The sequence below is a fragment of the Eretmochelys imbricata genome, chromosome 1, assembly GCF_965152235.1.
Source record: "Eretmochelys imbricata isolate rEreImb1 chromosome 1, rEreImb1.hap1, whole genome shotgun sequence".
Classification (NCBI taxonomy): Eukaryota; Metazoa; Chordata; order Testudines; family Cheloniidae; genus Eretmochelys; species Eretmochelys imbricata.
The window spans coordinates 24,467,906-24,489,195 of record NC_135572.1 but is presented as its reverse complement, the minus strand read 5'-3'; the positions used below and the strand labels follow the sequence as shown (position 1 = coordinate 24,489,195).

General features: G+C 42.0%; 1 protein-coding gene across 4 annotated transcripts in view; it reads right to left on the bottom strand.

Moving 5' to 3' along the window:
- Positions 1-21,290, bottom strand: part of TMEM135 (transmembrane protein 135) — a 385,640-nt gene that overhangs the window by 216,341 nt on the left and 148,009 nt on the right. The gene's annotated exons all lie outside the window — the stretch shown is intronic.

Below are 21,290 nucleotides of genomic sequence, written 5' to 3'. Positions count from 1 at the left end.
CTACTGAGAGGTACCTGTTAAGGTGGAGGGGGCTTCAGACTTCAATCCAGTACGGCAGAAAGTATAGCTGAGCTGCACACTGTATCAGAGGTGGACTTGTGAATTAATGCATAATATTCAAAGAATGTATGTACAGAAGCCCATGTAGTGGCTTTACAGATTTTGATGATCAGTATGTTTTTGAGGAAGGCCGTGAAAGTGGCAATAGACCTTACAGAATGGATGCATGTGAGTAAGGGTAGCTCATTGTTATGAGACTGGTAACAGGAGTTAATGCAGTCTGAAATCTGTAAGTCTCTGGTTCGAGATTACCGACCCCTTTGATCTGTCTGCTATCGAGACGAATAACGTGTTGACCTTTCTGAAGGGTTTCGTTCTGTCTAGATAGAAGGCCAGAGCTCTCCTGACATTCGGGATATGCAGCAGTGCATCCTAGGGATTCAGATGTGGTTTCGGATAGGAGATAGGTAAGTGAATGGGCTGACTGAGATGGAATTCAGAAGAGAACTTAGGTAAGAACTCGGGGTGGGGTCACAGCCTGACCTTGTATTTAAAAAAAACTGTGGGGGGGAGGGTATGCCATCAGGGTCCCTGTTTCACCAATCCCTTGCACCAACATGATGGCTGCCAGCAATACTGTCTTCACTGATAATGGAGCAATTAGCAAGTAGCCAGAGGTTTTACGGGTAGTCTTGTGAGGCATTTAAGGACCAGCTTGAGGTCCTACCTGGGGAAGGACATTGGACCACTGGATAGAGGTTCCCCGGCCCTCTGAGGAACCTTGCTGGTTTTGGGTTGGGTAAAGATGGAATAGCCCTCTATTGGGGGTTGAAAAGCTCTAGTGAGGGAATTAAAGCCAGGTGGATGATAGACCGGAGGTTTTCAGAGGCAAGGTGTAATCTAGTATATCTGGAAGCGATGCGGTCATTGGTGAAAGTGGTCTGCGATCAACTGCCATTTTGAGAATATGTGTAGCAAGTAGACTGTTTCCTGCTGTGTAATAGCACTCTTTTTATATCCTCTGAGCAGGTTATCTCCATTACCGTGAGCCATCGACTAACCATGCTTTGAGACAAAACATCGCAAGATTGGGATGAAAAATCTTTATGCACTCTTGGGACAGGAGATAGGGAGCAGTGCAGAGAGTGATCTGTGGGCATACAGACAGCTGTATCAAATAAGGATACTACGTTTGCCTGCAACAGGTCAGATCTATTAAAATGACTCTGGCTCTGTCCTTCTTTATTTTGAGCATAACTTTGGCTATTCAGGGTGTCGGTGGGAAAGCATTAGTAGGGCTGACGACCACTAAAGGTGACAAGTGTCCCCTAAGGATTGGTGATACAGAAGTGGGTGCATTTCTTGTTTGCCTCCGTGGCAAACAAATCTATCTACGGGGTATATTGGTGAAATATATGATGTAATATGTTGGTATCTATTTCCCACTCGGGGTCTTGAAAGAAGTGTATGCTGAGCATGGCCGCAGTCACATTCTGAATGTACGGGAGATAGGCAGCTGTGATAGTAATGTGATTCTGTATACACCACTTCCAGAATCTGATGGCCTCAGTACAAAGGGAAGGGGATCTCGCTTGTCCCTGGCTGTTGATGTAAAATATTAATGATATATCGTCAGTCATTATATGTATGTGTTTGTCCTTGATTAGCGATAGGAACTGGAGACAGGTGTATCTGATACGCTGAGCTCCAGGAGATTGATATGTAGCATCGTCTCTGGCAACATCCACTTTCCTTAGATCGTACAAGTGTCTAGATGTGTGTCCCATCTTAGCAGAGAGGCATTCATCATTGCAATGACGATTGGGGGAGAAATGTGGATGGAACTCCTGTGCACAGGTTGTAACAGTCCTGCCACCAGCTGAGGGACTGTTTCACGAAGACAAGTATGGAAAGAAGCATATCTAGACTGTGTCTAGTGGGTGAAAAAATAGTTCTGAACCATCTTTGGAGGCAGTGCATTCAAAGTCTGGCATGTTCCGTCATGAAGGTGGTGGCGCTATGTGCCCTAGTAATTGAATGCAGTTCCTGACTGTGGTTTGTGGGCTGAGTTGAACCATGTTTGCTATGTAGACTTGAGCCACAAACCTGTGCCAAGGAAGGTAGGCTCTCTCTGTGATTGAACTGAGATGTGTCCCTATAAACTCTAGGGTCTGTACTAGGGTCAAGATGGATTTTTGTATGTTGAGTCGCAGGCCTAATTGGCAGAAGAGGTCTGTGGCCTTGGAAGTTGCCTGAGACGTCAGCTCCAGGGAGCAGCCTTTTAGCAACCAATCATCCAGATAAGGGAATACTAAAATACCTTTTCTGCAGAGCTGTCCTGCGACACCAACATGACCTTCGAAAAAACCCTCAGAGTGGATGATAGGCCAAAGGGGAGCACACAATATTGGAAGTGGTCCAAGCCAACAATAAAATGGATGAATCATTTGTGGGATGGGTGGACAGTGATGTGGAAATACACATCTTCAAGGTCAGGGGCTGAAAACCAATTTTCTTGCTCTAGTGAGGGAATTAAAGCTGTGAGTCACAATTTTGAATTTCTGCACATTTACATAGGCACTGTGTAGTCTCAGCTCTAGGACAGCTCTCCAATCTCCACTTTTTTTGGTATCAGGAAGTAACCTGAATAAAACCCCTTCCCTCCGGGCTGCTTGGGGACTAGTTCTATAACTCCCAAGTGCAAAAGAGCGCCTATTTCTTGATGAAGCATGCTCTCATGAGAGGGGTCCCTGAAGCGGGACGAGGAAAGGAGGTTCATTGGTGGAAGTGAAGTAAAGTGTAACCTGTGGAGACGATCTCCAAGACCCACTTGTCTGTAGTGATCAACTCCCATGCTCATTTGTCGTGTGAAGGTGGTTGCCGGTGGAATGAAGGCTGGTGAATTGGTGCAATGGAAGAGGATGAGGACCAACACATCAAAATTGCTGCTTGGAGGTGCGAGGCGGGAGGCTGAGAAGTGGATGATTTCCTTCTCTGAAACCTCTGTCTTCTTTGGTATGGCTCATATGCCCTCTGGGAGAGAAGGAATTGGATGGGGTATCTGAGATTTGCTTAGCTTGTCTTGAATGTAGGGGTGTAAATGCGAAGAGAATGCAAAGTCGCTCTAGAATCCTTCAGTGTTCGTAGAGACTCAGGTGTAGTATCTGCGAACAACTTAGACCCATCAAAAGAAAGATCCTTAACTGTGGTCTGAACCTCCTTAGTGAAACTGGAGAGCTGAAACAAGGAGTCTCTTCCTATTACCATCACTATGGTGATCGAATGAGCGGCGATGTCACCAGCATCAAGGGAGGCTTGCAAGATTGTCCTGGCCAGCAGTTGGCCCTCCACAACAATGGCTTGAAACTGCTCCCTGTGTTCCACCAGTAGGTAGTCAATGAAGGAGGCTAATCTGAAGTAGCTGACATGATTATACCTTGCCATCAAAGCCTGATAATTGGCAGTGCTAAACTGGACGAATGCCGAAGAGTAGGGCTTTCTTCCTAGTAGATCAAAGCGCTTGTGGTCTTTATCACATTCATTCACTGCATCCACTACCAAGGAACTAGGTGCGGGATGGAAAAATAAAAACTCTGAGTCCTTTGCTGGGATGTAGCACTCCTTGTCTGCTCTTATCCATATCAGTGGAATAGAAGCTGGAGTGTGCCAAATTATCTTTGCTGAATCTAAAAGAGCATCATTGACAGGTAAGGCCATATGGGTTGATAAAAGTAAGTGAAGGATATCGAGCAGCTTATGAGGAGACTCTGTAACCTCCTTGAGTGGAATCCGCAAGGAGTCTGCTACTCTCTTGATTATTTAAAATCATCTGTCAGGGAAGGGGTAGAAGGCATGACTACATCCAGAGATGAAGAGATGTTGACTAGACGAAACCTCTTCATCAGCTCTAGACTCTCGCTCCTCAAAAGATTCCTCTTGAGGGTCACGTCTCCTGGGGGGAGCAGGTGATGTTGGTTGTTCCTCTCTATGGGTGGTAGCACTGGGTGCTCTGGAGAATTGTTGGCAATAAGTTACCCAAGGGTTCCATTACGGCAAAGGAGGAGGCACCAAAGAGTGCTCATATCAGCAAAGCGGTGGTGGTAATTGTGAACCATGAGCAGTGGCAGCTTCACCAGAAGCCTCTGGGAAGGGACCTCTGAAGGAGTGAGGAGAGCAGCCCTGGACCAACACTTTGTGAAACCGAGGTGAAGTCCTCAACAGCATCTTCTTCCTCAAGTTCACTGAAGAATGGTGGAGCGCCTAGGGAGATCTGAGATGCAATAATTGGTACCGGGAAAATCTCAGGTGATCAGGATGTCCTCAGTACTGAGAGCACATCAGAGCCTAGGAGCGGAGAGTCAGGAGTCTCAGATTCAACCAGGTCCTAGGGAACATGGAACTCTTGCAGTACCATAAGGGGCACTGGTACCAAGGCTGACGATTATGCCAGAGCAGTCATGGCTGAGGGCGCTGACGATACCGCAATCTTTAGGTACTCGGAAGATGGCATGGCTGTTGACGGTGCCAAAGGTCTCATGCGCTTTGAGGGAGGCATAGTCGGAGCCCGAGTGGGCTTCTTTGCTACCAAGGGAGCAGAGGAAGAGCTCTTCCTGCTGCCTCGATCTGGTGAAAGTACCAAGGATCTCTCCAGGGCCATAACCTTGTGGTCTATCTGTGCCCTGGGTATTAGAGGAACTGGGCGTCTCATCGATACCTGATTGGAGAGCCAGTGGTGCCAGGGTAGCTGAGGGAACTGATGACCTCTGCTTTTTAGTGGTAGAATCTCTACCTGGCGAACTTGGGGCACATTCTTTCAAGGTCTTGTGAGAGGAGTCCTGTACTGTAACTGGGGTTCTCAGTCAACTTGCTTGGGGATCGAGGTACAGGGGGGCCCCTTGGCCTGGATCTGAGGCCAGACATAGAAAGCTCTCCATCATAAGGAGGTGAAGCTTTGTTTCTCTATTTTTCCTGGCTCTTGATTTTAATGCCAGACAAAAATTACACTTTTGTACAATGTGAGACTCCCCAAGGCAGCAGATACCGCAGGAATGTCTGTTGCTGACCAGGATCACTTCCCAGCATGACAAACAGTGCTTGAAGCCAGGAGAATCAGTCATCACCTCTCAGACAGAATAATGTCAAACTATCTTAAGTCTATCTAAACAGTACGTAGAAAAGTAAAAGAAAAAGTGTCTCATATAAAAGCAACTACTGATTATAGAAAAAACTAACACTAATGCTAACTATGAGTAAAGAAATTAGAGTTGAGATCTCAAAAGAACGACTGCTAGAGCTCTGTCTCAGGCTGAGGCAGTTGGGAAAGAACTAGGGGAGGTTCATCTGTGCAGCATTATATGGGGTGGGACACAAGACTGATTAACATGCATGCACAGGTCAAACAGACATTGCTATGAGAAATCCCTGATGAAGGGCACAGAGGGTGCTACTGCACTTAGAGTGGAGCACCCATAGGGATACTACTAGAAGAAAAATCTTTTTTTTAAGATTAGTTTTTATTTGTTTGTGATGATTATCTCCTCCTTTTCCTGGTTAGTAGGGACAATTAACACATATCTGAAATAACTGGAGCTTACTGACTTTTCAGAAAGTGAATGAACTGCATGACGTTGCCTATGCACCTTATTAGAAGAGGAAAATCATGCAAGTGAAAGATCTGTGGGAAAGTGTTTAGTGCTGGTAAATATTTCTAATGCCTGTGGGCTGTTGGCTTTTGTAGAAAGAAAAGAAACTGGAAGCATCTCACCCATGTGACAAGTCCTTACACTTATATCTGGGATGTGATCAGATATGAGAATAAATTTACTCCTTACAAATGTAGACTCACACTTCATCATCATCTATAATTTATTTGTTCTGAAATGAAGTAGTCTGCCTTTCATATAATTTAGGGTAGTGGGCTTTTATTTAAACTGTTTATAACGCATGTAGGCTTTTCAATAGAAAATGGGTCTGTTCATGAACATAAAAAGTCAATGTTAAAGGGTAGACGAGAGAGAGAGAGAAAGTTTAGCAAGCTACAGTTTAGAAGATAAGAACACGGACAAACTATAAAATATATTCAGAACATGAAAAGTAATTAAGCAAAAATAGTTAGTATCTCAGCTATATTTATTTCTAATTTGGTGACTTTAGATAGTAATGCACAGTGATTGATACAGTAAGTAGCTCAATGCTGAAAGGACTACCAGATTTGCTGTTTTCTTACCGTTTTGTTTCAGGATATCCACTACACAAATTCAAGTAAACAGTATCTCATAAGTTTGATGTACTTTTTTACATGGCATATATTCAGAATAATCTACTGTTCCTCTTACAAATATATATATACACAATAGCTTACTATATACATGTTTATTTTCATTTTATTTAAAGAAGCAGAAGTAGATCTATGGAAGAGCTTTCAATTGTGCTGTACTGTCTTTTCTCCTTGTAAAGGAATGCAACAGCTCCAGAACACTGGACTTCAGAATTGATTAGCTCATTTCCACCCACAGCAATACATAGCAAATCCAAAATCTGATCATTCTTCTTCATCCTCTCCAAGAATAAAGGGGTGAGAGAACCCCACACAACCTTTTGTATGCCTCAGAATTGGTTTCTTTCATCAGCTCTTCCCACCAACATTTTTAAGGATGTTTCTGTCAAATAGAGCATTCTGTCAATACAGCTAAGCTACCTTTGTTTCTATTGAAAATCACTGGTGTGTGTGACTTCCCTTTCACCTCTGCTCGTATGAGCTCTCTTTTAATATACTTGTACTCGCACAGCTAACACCAGATGCAAAGCCATGCAGAAACAAGGGGCAAATTCACAGCATTTGCAAATCTGGCACCATAGATTTGTTGATAGGAGCACCACTCTTCATGTGCGGAGTGTCACTAAGAAGATTAACGCTACTATCATAGTTTCCGACCCAGATGGGGGTGGGGGAAATGAGGCCACCTCTAGCTATTCACTATAGGATGACATGGTCACTGAGATAATGATAGGGTTTTTTGCAATGTAAAACCCAAAGAAGGCAATAAAAAGCTGTGTATTTAAAAGGGTAACAATTAGACACAAGACAAAGATTGATAGAGGTTTGAGGGTAAGGAGGTAGGTGTTCACACAATCTATTGATTTTGTTAAATTAAAGTTAGTATCTCACCCATTCAGTCATAGCTATGTAACAACTGTGTTTGGAGATTCCACAACAGTGGTCCCCAAACTTTTTACCTCACCGGCCCCCCTCAGTCCTGTCCCTCTCTACCCTCCCCTCCACAGTGCCAGGAGGGGGCCCGCAGCTCCAGGAAGTGGGGACGCAGACAGGGGTAAGAGGGCAGAGGCTTGGGCCACAACTGGGGGTGGAATTGGGAGCAGAGCCTTGGCCAGGAGCCAGGACCGGCAGCCGGGGCCAGGGCCAGGAGCAGATGTGGGTGGCACTCCCTTGGGGGCGGGCCTGCACCCAGCCGGGCCACACCCCCCAAAAAAGTTCCTCCATGCCCCCCTAGTTTCGGGACCTCTGTTCTATAATAACTGGGTGTCTTAAATGAAAGGAAATAAACATTTCAAAACAAACCTTTCACTTCTCATAAAGTGATTTCATAATTCTTTACAAATTTTAAATATCACCTCACTGACTCTGCAAAGCAGAAGACAGAATTTATCAGGATACTGAAGTTACCATGTATCAACAAGAAAGACTATCTCATACATTTTAAATGAAAAGTTATGGCTAAAAAAACTGGGAATGAAATGAGACATCCTAACACTTCAAATCCTTTAAAATGTATTTTCAAATATAGTATTGGCTGATAGAATCTTATTAAGGTTGCCCAACTCTTCCATTATAAGACCTTGTTTTCAGTTGCCTATGATGTTGCCAAAGTTTAAACATTTGGACTTACAGTTTCCAGGAAATGTGTCTTCCTGAGGCTGCTTTTTTACATTTTATTTTAAATGTCAGCAACAACTGTTCAGCTGCTTCCAAGAACGATGTTAAGGAAAAATATGTCTTTTCCATGTTAAAAAATTCTGCCAACTTTTTCTTTCAGAAACTCTAGCATCCCCACTCTTTGGAACAGGGACTTGAAATTTGGCAGGGGTGGCCTTTTTTCTTTTTCTTTTAAATAAAAAAATGTGACTTTTGCCATTCTCCTGAAAAACCTCAGTTCACATATGCTTAGTAGAGACTTGCTAGAGCTTCACTGCTTAAGTTCCCAAATATTCCATTTGCACACAGGGCATACTCCAGGACAGCTCTGAGCAGAGCTTTCCCTTCCAATTGCAGTTCCTGGTTGCTCCAGGACATGCCAGGACCAGCCACCAGAACTTAGAGCAGGGAGCCTGTCTCTCATGTGCTCTCAATGCTTCACTACTGCTGACACGCAGGCGGGAAGCTGTTTGAATAGCTTGCAGAAGGGACAAAAGTCTGGAAGGGAGAAGAGACTGGGATGGGAGCAGTGGGGGAACTGGGATTGGGAGTTGCAGGGGAGACTAGGAATGGCTAAGCAAGGAGTTGGTAAGGGGAACTGAGATTAAGAGTTATAACAAAGAGACCAAGGCTGGAAGGCATGGGGACTAGGAATTGTAGTGGTCACTGGGACTGGCTGGCCAAAGAGACTGGGAATGCACTACATAAAGAAAATGGGAGTCAGATGAAGAGTCAGTGGTGGGGAAGAGACAGGACTGGTTAGAAGGGAAATGGCAGAAGGGATAAAGCCTCATGAAAAACAACCAGAAGAGTGCACCCTCTGAAGCGTATTCCTTTCTAGAGCCAGTAGTGGTACCCAAGATTTTTGAGTCTCACCATTTTTCTGCTGTGAGCAAATTTCTGTGAAATCCACTGGCAAAGTGTTCCAACTACCGCTTGTGCTGGTCCACACACAAGATAACAACCTACTACTGCTATCTGTTACAAACTCAAGTGGGAAAGGTCAATGCAGTATATCTAAAGGTACCAAACCTGCTAATGAACCATGTGGTTGTCACTATGATGAAACATGATGTAATTTGTTTATTTTCAGTTGGCTTTTTTAAAAACCTAATAAATTACATATCAAAATCTACATTAAAAGAACATTATTAAGGCTGCAAAATCAAGTGCTCAAAAGTTAGGAAACCCTTCTGCTGCATTTCTATTATGATACAGTCTTTAATTACAGGATCACAGTCACATTTCCATAGAACCATTCATCATTCAGTACACAGTGTGGACCTGCTCTGGAGATGAATCGGGATTGTGTTCTGAAGGTGACTTGTCTACAGGACCCTTGCCTCATTTGCTGCAGAAGTTGGAAGGTCTGTAGTGAATGAGGCAGGAGATAGTAGGAAGAGAAATTATGGTCTCATGCTTAAACCAGGGGAAATGAATTATATTCCTGCCTCTGCCACAGAATTCCTCTATGATGCTTGGCAAGTCACTTAAACCCAGCTTTTCATAGATGGTCACTAATTCTGTGTTCCTCATTTTCTGGGTGCCTGACTTGACTCACTGTCAATGGGAGCTGTGCTTTGAACATGTAATGTGCTACATAATGCTGTGTATTCTGAAAAATCAGAAAATAGGTGTCTCAATTTGCGCACCCAAAATTATGGATATTTTTTACCTTAATTTCTCTAAGCCTCAATTCCCATATGTTCCCACTATCAATATATACCATGGCCTCTTCCATAATACAGGCCACAAAGATTCACCCAGTAATTCCTACAGTGAAGGGAATAATTCCTCCATACTATATAAATGTTCACTGTTGGCATGAGTAATTTGTGGCTGAAATACAGCGTGTCTTTTAGAAAGGAATATATTTCAGAAAATGTCTCAAAATAAATAAAATATTGATACCAAAAATACTTTTAATAGTTTTTGACAAAGCTGTCAGCAGGTGGACAATAGAAAACTCTTTATTCTTCAATCCTCTATCAATCTATGTTTATAGAAAAGAAAAGTTTTAAGTCACCAAACAATTTTTAAGATCAGGAAAATAAATGCTTATAAATGTCAGGAGCTATAATTTCCTAATTTTTCTGTAATTTCCCCCAAAGAAAAATCTATTACTCCACATAACAGCTTGGAAAATCACAATATACTATAGTTCCTCACACATGTCCAATTTGAGACAGGTAGATCTGTGAGTCGTCAGCACAGAGATGGTAGTTGAATTTGTGTTTGCAGATAAGATTACCCAGACATAAGGTATAGAAGGGACAAGAGAAGGGGCCCAAAGGCAGAGCTCTATGGAACCCCCACAAAATGTTGGAAAGAAGATGAGGAGGATCTTTTGAAGGACATACTGAAAGAGCAATTAGAAAGGAAGGAGGAGAACCAGGAAAGGAGAGCCACAGAAGCCAAGACAAGACCAAGGTTTTGAAAAGAAAGAGAAGAGAAGACCACAACCACCGCCATCACAGCAGAAGAGAGAAAGAGGAAGAATGGAAATCTCATGTGCTTTCTGGTATACTCCAGGAGGAAGGAGTAAACACAGAGGCCACATTTCTTTTATATGTGGGATACGCCATACTGAAACAAATCACTGATCCATATATTACCGGCACTTATCTGCTTCAGAAAAAAAATTTGTAACTATACAATACTATATGATGTGTGAGGTTTCTTTGTGACCTATGCTGGTAATTACTCTGTGGTGAGACTCATACTGATTGATGATACCCTGTAAATTTTTATCCTAGATAGTATATTTGCAAATGCTGCTCTTACTCATGTGAGTGCTTAATTAATTTTTAATCTTTCCCCCAAATCAGAAGGAAGAGAAAAGAATCAGTCATTATCCTCTAACATTTCAATAAATTAAACTACTAACCTATGTAGTAATTCTTCCCGAGTTAAAAAAGCTTCTTGGCTTGTCTGCCATTTTAACTAGGAAAAAATGAATTATTGATCAAAAATGTTTGAAGATAGATACTAGTGTATTGTGACTGCAAAAACTGAGAACAGATGCATGCTATATTAATATATTAGGATCTTAGCATACTGGTAGTCAAAATAAGCATTTTACTAAACATAAAAGATCAGTACAGTCTAATGGTTTAATTAAGACAGTACATTTTTGCTTAATTCTAAGTTGTTCATTTTACTACAATAACTAATATCAATATTCATGCTACAATGTTTTCTGCTACTATGCATTTCCATTAAATAAACCCATATTGTTTCAAATGGCAAGACCTAACATGAGGGTGAAACTTGGCTAATCTTAAATCCTTTAAACACAAATAGCACAGAATCCTGGATATATCAAACACTTCATTTTAACAGACGTAAGTACATGATGTTCTTTTTAGCCAAAGAATTCATCAGATAAACAAGAAGTATGCAGAGTGCTGCTCCCCCACAAATGAATCTCTGTCGTTCAACCATGTACCACTTCATAAAATCATTTCTAAAACCTTCAGCATAAGATTTCTGGAGGAAACACTCTGCACTTTAGGCATTATGTCAAGACTTTTTTTCCACATAAAACAATTTTATAATGTCTAGTAGTCTCTCTTGTGCACACTTCAATAACCTCATATGAAGAAATCATCATAAACAAATTATGTATCATCATAAACAAATTAATATATATCCCTATTTTGAATTATAAAAGAAAGACACGCAAATATTATAACTCTTTTTAATCCTGATTTGTAATATTCAACATATTTCTTGCATATTTTCCAATAAAGATTTTTTTTGCATGATCACCAAATTAGATCATATTTTCTACACAGATAACAGAAATTGCCACATTGTTCTTCCTAATTAAACTGAAGTCTTTAATAAATTACCCTGATTTTCTACAGATGAAAAAAAGACGCAAATTATTCCAGGATGTGCAATTGTAACTATGATGTACAATTCATGGTGTTAAAAACGCTTCAAGTGGTTTCAGGATAACCAATAAAAACAGGAAGTATTGGAAATGAAACAATGTTTTGTAAGCAATAGTTTTAAGAGAAATAATCAAGTGGAAATACAGTTAAGCCTTTAAAAGTCCCTAGTACTGCTAAAGCTTGGTGTTTAATTAGTTATAGAGCTTTTGGGGGCTGTAGAAAGTTATGAACTGTTTTCATTCAGTTCATTGCCTTAAATACTGAGATGTATGGAGCTTAAGCAGTGGTTTTAGGAATACTGTAAATATACTTCTGTTCAGAGATATGGGTTAGAGAGTTATCTAAAGATTTAAATTATCAGCAGATGGTTTGAATGACCTCAATGTGAATTAAGCCAAATTAGTAGTTACTGAATCCAGAAGAAAAGTGTATGTTTTTAGAAATGTATGTTCTGTCAGGCCATATCTGATGCAATATGAAAGTCCATCATACTACGTTTTGTTATACCTGTAACATTACGCCAATGAATATGAGAAATGCATCATTTTTCATATAATTTTTCTATCACATGCATCATGAATCTAACCAAAGATGAAAATGAAATGGACAGAAGATGAACGAAAAGTAGCATCCATCAACATGAAAATCTATGAAAATCTGCTTCTAGTTCTAGTCTTTAAAAAAGAAATATGTAAAAAAATGCGGGTAAGGGAAGTTCATAAGGGTTCAGGAATCTTCTGTGGTTTCAATCTACCTTTGAAGGCCTACCCTTGGAGACAGATTTATGAAAGTTATGCACAATGATTTATGGATTTTAATGAAATGTAAGAAAATGAAATTTGTCACTGCACGTGCAGATTACATCCATTTCATTCTTATACCACAAAATATCGTGCCATTCACCCTAAATTGAAAATCTTGGATTTTATAGATAAGTCCTGGCCTGTAACATAGGGAAAGCTTTCATCTTTCAAAAACCTCAAAAAACCCACAAAATTATATATTATGAAAATGTTTACATACAAATCTGTTTGTTTCCTTATGATATAAAATTTTAAATAGGCCATATTTCAAAGTTAATTTCTATTCTTATATGTTCTGGATATGCTACTCCTGAAGGCACTCTGCACCAAAAAATTACAAATTCTGCGCACAATATTTTAAAAGTCTACAAATTTTATTTATCAAATAAATATGGAGGCTCCAGCATGACAGTGGGGAGCACAGGCCACTAGCTGCACAGAGGTGGGAGATCACTGTGCAGCTGCCTCCCCTTCCCCACAACAGGACACAAACTCAGCAGTGAAGCAGCACCCAAACTTGACAGCGCAAGGACCGGGCCTGCCCCAGAAACACCCCAGGACCCTGCCTCTCTGTGAGGGCAGGCAGGCTCAGCAAGGCAGGATCCAAGTGTGGAGAGGCTTAGTGTGGGGGGATCCTAGTGTGGGTTGAGAGGGTTCTGTGTGGGACAATCTGGTTGCGGGCAGCCAGTGGGGGATCCAGGTGCGGGTGGAATCTGGATGCACAGTGGCTTGTCAGGGGGGTTTGGGTGCAATAGTAATGGGACTCTGCAGGGCGGTCCACGTGAAGGTGGTTGGGGCTCAGCAGGGGGGGGGTCTGGGCATGGAGAAGATAGAGCTTGGCAGGGGGGTCTGGGTTTGGGGGCTCCAGATGCTGGGCGAGTGGGGCTCAGTGGGGTGGTGATCCAGGTGCGGGTGACTCATTGGGTTAGTGCAGGGGGAGTGGGGCTCATCGGGGGGTGGGGGGAAGAGTTCTGAGTGCAAGGCTCGTCGGGAGGGTTTGGGTATGAGAGGGTCTGGATGCATGGGGGTTGGGCACATGGGGGTGCAGCTCCCTGTACAGGGATCCCTCACCGTACACCTGAGGAGCAATGGGTGCAGGAATCAGGGGGACTGGGAGTTTGCAGAGCTTCCTGCAGCCAGGGCAGAAATCTGGGGGTGGGTCTGACCTGGCCCCGGATGCCATGCAGGGGAAGAGGAAGTCCTGTCCTCCCCAGCCTAGCCAGGACTAGCAGCTGAGCCCAGCACAGGATAGGAGCCACCAGCCAGGTCTTCCCCAGTCCCGTCTCCTGCCCCACAGTGATTTACCTCTCTACTGATTGCCCTGGTCACTGAAAAAATACTGCTGGAGAGGGTCGCATGATCGCTCTAGTGGGTTCCCTTTGCTTCCCCATCAGAAAGTCATTTTTCTGTGATGAAGCAAAAAAATCTGCAGGAGACATATATTCTGCACATGCGCAGTGTTGCAGAATTCCCCCAGGAGTAATAATATGTACATGACAGACATTTGAGCAGATATGGTCAGTCTAAACTGAAGCTATAAACAATATTTTATAATATGCCTTTGTTTATAAATACATTTTGTTTCTATCCACCCATATCGATCTTTTAGAAGGTGTCGGCACTGTAGTATCTTTCAGCCTCACAAATTCACTAAAGCAAATGCAATGAGATCTCCACAGCTCTTTCCCTTTCCATCCTACAAACAGAGGAAAGGTGGTGTTTGGATATTTTTCTTTAAATGTATTACCTTGTTGAAGCTTCCTCTTGAGTAGTTTCTGAAAAAATCCAGTGAACTTTATAATAATGTGACATTTTCTCCAAAATCCTACTTATAATGCATCCTTTTTCCATCTTCACCTTATTTTTAAAATAGATGACAGATTTGTACCTAATAAAAACACCTTTTGTAATATCCTCGAATGCAAAGTAGTTTCATTGATAAGATTGACTACTGTTGCTGATGCAATTACTGTAGCACTAACAGTGGATTTATTTTTATTTTATTTTTTTAGATTTGTATAATGAATCATGATCATGGCAATAACAATTTAAGATGAATTGATGCTTTATAAAGAACAAAACTTATTACTAAAAATTATTCCATAAAAGAGAGAAAGGAAAGAGACATTCATAGATTTTTACAGGCAGATGGAACCATTATCTTCATCTAATTTAACTAGATGGCAGGCCAGTTGCTTTTCCTCCAGTATTTCCTGCACTGAGCGCAATAACTTGTGGTGGAACAAGATCATATCTTTAGAAAGAAATGCAATCTTGATGTCAAACAGAGTAAGATGGTCAGTTGATAGACAATCTACCACATTCCTTAGTTAGCTTTTCAACTGATTTACCCTCACTGTTAAAAATTTGCACTTTATTTCTAGTTTGAATTTTTCTAGCTTCAACAATGGATTTTTTAATGTATTAGACAAAGGCATAACAAAGCCTTCTGCTATTTAAGATACTCACCATATTTAGGCATCTAGGGCCAGATATTTAAATATATTAAGACACCTGGTGGGTTTTTTAAAAGTATCTAAGCACCTAAAACCCACTGAAATCAATGGGTTTTTTAACTTGTTTTTGAAAATCCCACTACGTGCCTTAATATCTTTAAAAATCTGGTCCTTACAAAATGATTAAGACATCTTTTACTGTTGTCTTCTATAACCTAAGTAGATTGACCTCTTTAGTCTCACTGCAAAGCACATTTTTCAGACCCCATATCACCAGTCTTGTAGCTTTTTTTCTGAATTATACAAATTTTCAACACCCTTTGGAAAGTGTGGACACCAGACAGAAGGTACAGTGTTCTAATACAATGCACAGAAGTAATATCTTGCCTCTCCTTCCTCCAGTAACAAAGGCTGCATGGTACTGCATTGCTACATTGAATCCAATCTGTGCAACACAGTAGGTCAGAGATACCATGTAGGGTTCCCTGTTGTCACAACATAACACTGTACTGACAGCCCTAAAATTCCCACTGAATCTATTATGTGATTAAAACATAAGAATGGTATATTGGGTGAGACCAGTGGTACATCTAGCCAAGTATCCTGCCTTCCAACAGAGGCTGGTGCCAGATGCTTCAGAGGGAATGAACAGAGCATGGCAATTATTGAGTGATCCACTGCCTGTTTCCCAGTCCCAGCTTCTAGCAGTCAGAGGTTTAGGGACACCCACAGCCTGGGGTTGCATCCCTAACAACCTTGGCTAACATCCACTGATGAACCTATCATGCATGAACTTATCTAATTCTTTTTTTTTAACCCAGTAAAACTTTTGCCCTTCACAACATCCCCTGGCAATGAGTTCCACATGTTGATTGTGTCAAGAAATATTTCCTTACATTTGCTTTAAACCTGTTGCCTACTAATTTAATCAGGTGACCTGCAGAACATACTGATGAAAAAAAAAGGAGTACTTGTGGCACCTTAGAGACTAACCAATTTATTTGAGCATAAGCTTTCGTGAGCTACAGTTGTGCTGAATAGAATGAATATTCCTGTCTGTGTGTCTTTTTTGTAACTTAAGGTTTTGCCTAGAGGGATTCTCTATGTTTTGAATCTAATTACCCTGTAAGGTATTTACCCTCCTGATTTTACAGAGGTGATTCTTTTTTACTTCTATTAAAAGTCTTCTTGTAAGAAAACTGAATGCTTTTTCATTGTTCTTAAGATCCAAGGGTTTGGGTCTGTGGTCACCTATGCAAACTGGTGAGGATCTTCACCAAACCTTCCCCAGGAAGTGGGATGCAAGGGTTGGGAAGATTTTGGGGGGAAAGACGTTTCCAAACAATGCTTTCCTAATAAAAATAAACCCAGGTAAGTATTTGGTGGTGGCAGTGGAAGTCCAAGGGCAAAGGGTAAAACAGTTTGTACCTTGGGGAAGTTTTAACCTAAGCTGGTAACAGTAAGCTTAGGAGGTTTTCATGCAGGTCCCCACATCTGTATCCTAGAGTTCAGAGTGGGGAAGGAACTGAGCTGTAGCTCACGAAAGCTTATACTCAAATAAATTGGTTAGTCTCTAAGGTGCCACAAGTACTCCTTTTCTTTTTGCGGATACAGACTAACATGGCTGCTACTCTGAAACCTGGGGGAAAAAAAAAATCACTAGAAGTAATCACTACCTAATTTTACAATGAGTATTTTCAACTGTAAGCCATTGCTCTCTGTGTGTTTTTAAGAAAGGGGGATGGGAACGAAGAGTATTTTATGGAGACAGAATATGTCCTAAGACAGCAGCAAAATTTTGTCCCATTGTGCAACACAGAATTTGTGATGCTCTTATTATGATTAATCTTTATTTATATGATAAAGTCATAGAATCGTAAGACTGGAAGGGACCTCAAGGGGTCATCTTGTCCAGTTCCCTGCACTACTGACAGGACTAAGTATTATCTAAACCAGCGGTTCTCAAACTGTGGGTCGGGACCCCAAAGTGGGTTGTGATTCCATCTTAATGGGGTCACCAGGGCTGACTTAGACTTGTTGGAGCCCAGGGCTGGGGCCAAAGCCAAAGCCCGAGGGCTTCAGCTCTGGGCAGTGGGATTCAGGTTACAAGCTCCCTGCCTAGGGCTGAAACTCTTGGGCTTTGGCCCTGCCTACTCCCTCCCGCCTGGAGTGGTGAGGCTTGGGTTTTGGCCCTCCCAATCTGGGGCAGCAGGGATCAGACAATCTTGGGTTTCGATGGGGTCATGTAGTAACGTTTGTTGTCAGAAGGGGGTTGCGAAGCAATGAAGTTTGAGAACCCCTGATCTAGACCATCTGTGACAGGGTGTTTGTCTAACCTGCTCTTAAAAATCTCCAATGATGGAGATTCCACAACCTCCCTAGGCAATTTATTCCAGTGCTTAACCACCCTGACAGTTAGAAAGTTTTTCCTAATGTCCAACTTGAACCACCCTTGCTGCAAATTAAACCCCTTTGCTTCTGTTCTATCTGTAAACGTTAGAACAATTTTTCTCCCTCCTTCTTGTAACAACCTTTTATGTACTTGAAAACGGTTATGTCTCTCTCAGTGTTACACTGTTCACTCATACTTAGCTTGTGATCCACTATGACCCCCAGATCCTTTTCCACAGTATTCCATCCTAGGCAGTCATTTCCCAATTTGTATGTGTACAACTGATCGTTCCTTCCTAAGTGGAATACTTTGCATTTGTCCTTATTGAATTTCATCCTATTTACTTCAGACCATTTCTCCACAAGGTTCTTCAATTACAGTATCAATGACCCAGTATAGCCTTTTACAGAGAGATGGGTGATCCAGTGGGGCTTTTGCTTATATTTCAGAAATATGGCATTACAACAGCTCAATATTTTTGGCAGCTCCTCCTTACTAGCCTTCTGCAATTTCAAAATCATTACAGCTTTTGAAGAACAAGACAAGGACAAGATAAGTATATTGTAGCAAAACGTAGAAACTGCTATTGCCACTGGTTGGTAAAAACACACAATCTGTATACTTCCAAACAAAGAAAGGATATTGAAGAGTATTATTCCACTGTTAGTATATGTGGTTTTATATTGGCCTTTTCATTTCTGCAATGTTTTAAGTAATTTTAAGAATTTTATTATTAAACATCATAACATGACAAGTATAGGAAACAGATACAAGTTGAATGCAACATATGTTAACGCACTGCCAGGTAGTATAGATCATTGCTTGAATCTTTCAAAGATAGTTACTCAAGCTTTTGTCTGTTTGTTTGTTTAAATAAAAAAAAGAATGATTTTATTAAAATTATTTTGGATCAGATGTAAGCTTTAATCATGCAAGCATTTATGTACGTGTTTAACTTTATTCACATAAGTAAATTACGAACATGAGTGCATATTTGTGGGTTTGTGGTCTTAGTTTTGTTTGTATTTAAATACAACCCTGTCAAGGTTCCTCCCCCACTCTGAACTCTAGGGTACAGATGTGGGGACCTGCATGAAAAACCTCCTAAGCTTATCTTTACCAGCTTAGGTCAAAACTTCCCCAAGGTACAAAGTATTCCACCCGTGGTCCTTGGAATGGCCGCTACCACCACCAAACTAATACTGGTTACTGGGGAAGAGCTGTTTGGACGCGTCTTTCCCCCCAAAATACTTCCCAAAACCCTGCACCCCACTTCCTGGACAAGGTTTGGTAAAAAGCCTCACCAATTTACCTAGGTGACTACAGACCCAGACCCTTGGATCTTAAGAACAATGAACAATCCTCCCAACACTTGCACCCCCCCTTCCCTGGGAAATGTTGGATAAAAAGCCTCACCAATTTGCATAGGTGACCACAGACCCAAACCCTTGGATCTGAGAACAATGAAAAAGCATTCAGTCTTTTACAAGAAGACTTTTAATAGAAAATAGAAGTAAATAGAAATGAAGAAATCCCCCCTGTAAAATCAGGATGGTAGATATCTTACAGGGTAATTAGATTAGAAAACATAGAGAACCCCTCTAGGCAAAACCTTAAGTTACAAAAAAGATACACAGACAGAAATAGTTATTCTATTCAGCACAATTCTTTTCTCAGCCATTTAAAGAAATCATAATCTAACACATACCTAGCTAGATTACTTACTAAAAGTTCTAAGACTCCATTCCTGGTCTATCCCTGGCCAAGCACAGCATACAGACAGACACAGACCCTTTGTTTCTCTCCCTCCTCCCAGCTTTTGAAAGTATCTTGTCTCCTCATTGGTCATTTTGGTCAGGTGCCAGCGAGGTTACCTTTAGCTTCTTAACCCTTTACAGGTGAGAGGAGCTTTCCCCTGGCCAGGAGGAATTTCAAAGGGGTTTACCCTTCCCCTTATATTTATGACACGCCCCCCAAATCTCAGCTAGGGTGAAACACTGGCTGGGATTTCTTCCTGGAGCTCTAGGAAAAACAGAGTTAATAAGACACATGCATCTCTAAATATACTACCAAGTACATAAAGACTAACAATATTTTCCACATCTTAAGGACGATTTTAACCAGTTGATTCTGGGAAACTTTCACGGGAGAGTGCATCAGCCACTTTGTTAGAAGCTCCTGAGATGTGTTGGATGTCGAAATCAAAATCTTGGAGAGCTAAACTCCACCGAAGAAGTTTTTTGTTAGTTTCTTTGACGGTGTGAAGCCACTTCAGTGCAGCATGGTCGGTTTGCAGGTGGAAACGCCGTCCCCAAACATATGGGCGTAGCTTTTCCAGAGCGTAGACAATGGCATAACATTCTTTTTCAGTGACTGACCAGTTGCTTTCCCTCTCAGACAGTTTTTTGCTGAGAAACACTACAGGGTGGAATTCTTGATCAGGTCCTTTCTGCATTAAAACTGCTCCCACACCACGCTCGGATGCATCTGTGGTTACTAGGAACGGTTTGTCAAAGTCTGGGGCCCTTAGTACAGGGTCAGACATGAGTGTCGCTTTAAGCTTGTTAAAGGCCTTCTGACACTTTCCGGTCCACTGAACAGCATTTGGCTGTTTCTTTTTGGTTAGGTCTGTCAGTGGGGCAGCGATTTGGCTGTAGTGCGGTACAAATCGTCTGTAATAACCAGCCAAGCCTAAGAAGGATTGAACCTGTTTCTTTGACTTTGGGACAGGCCACTTTTGGATAGCATCCACTTTGGCCTGTAGGGGGCTGATAGTTCCTTGACCCACCTGGTGTCCAAGGTAAGTCACTCTGTTTAGGCCTATTTGACACTTCTTAGCCTTAACAGTTAGTCCTGCCTCCCTTATGCGCTCAAGGACTTTTTGTAGATGTTCCAGGTGGTCTGCCCAGGAATCCGAAAATATGGCCACATCATCAAGGTAGGCGACTGCATATTCTCCTAATCCCGCTAGGAGACCATCTACAAGTCTTTGGAAAGTGGCGGGTGCATTTCGCAGCCCGAAAGGGAGTACATTAAATTCATACAGCCCGAGATGTGTGATGAAGGCTGACCTTTCCTTGGCAGATTCATCTAGCGGTACCTGCCAGTACCCCTTTGTTAAGTCCAAGGTAGAGATGAACTGGGCCCGTCCCAGTTTCTCTAACAGTTCATCTGTGCGTGGCATTGGATAGTTGTCTGGGCGAGTTACAGCATTTAGCTTACGGTAGTCCACGCAAAAACGTATTTCCCCATCTGGTTTGGGAACTAGAACCACTGGAGATGCCCATGCACTTTCAGAGGGGCGGATTACACCCATCTGTAACATATCCTGGATCTCCCGTTCTATAGCAGTTTTAGCTTGAGGAGACACCCGGTAAGGTTGGACCCTAATTGGGTGAGCATTACCTGTGTCAATGGAGTGGTATGCCCGTTCAGTCAGTCCTGGGGTGGCTGAGAACGTTGGCGCGTAGCTAGTGCACAGCTCCTGGATCTGCTGTCGCTGCATACGCCCAAGGGTCATGGAGAGGTTCACCTCTTCCACACCACCAGCACATTTCCCTTCGTAGTAGACACCTTCAGGCCACTCAGCATCATCTTCTCCCTGGGCTGTAAACTGACAAACCTTTAATTCTCTGGAATAAAAGGGCTTTAGAGAATTAATATGGTACACCTTAGGCTTTCGGTTGGAGGTGGGGAATGCTATGAGATAATTAACAGCTCCCAGGCGCTCCTGGACCGTGAATGGCCCTTCCCACGATGCTTCCATTTTATGGGCCTGGAGCGCCCTTAAGACCATGACCTGGTCTC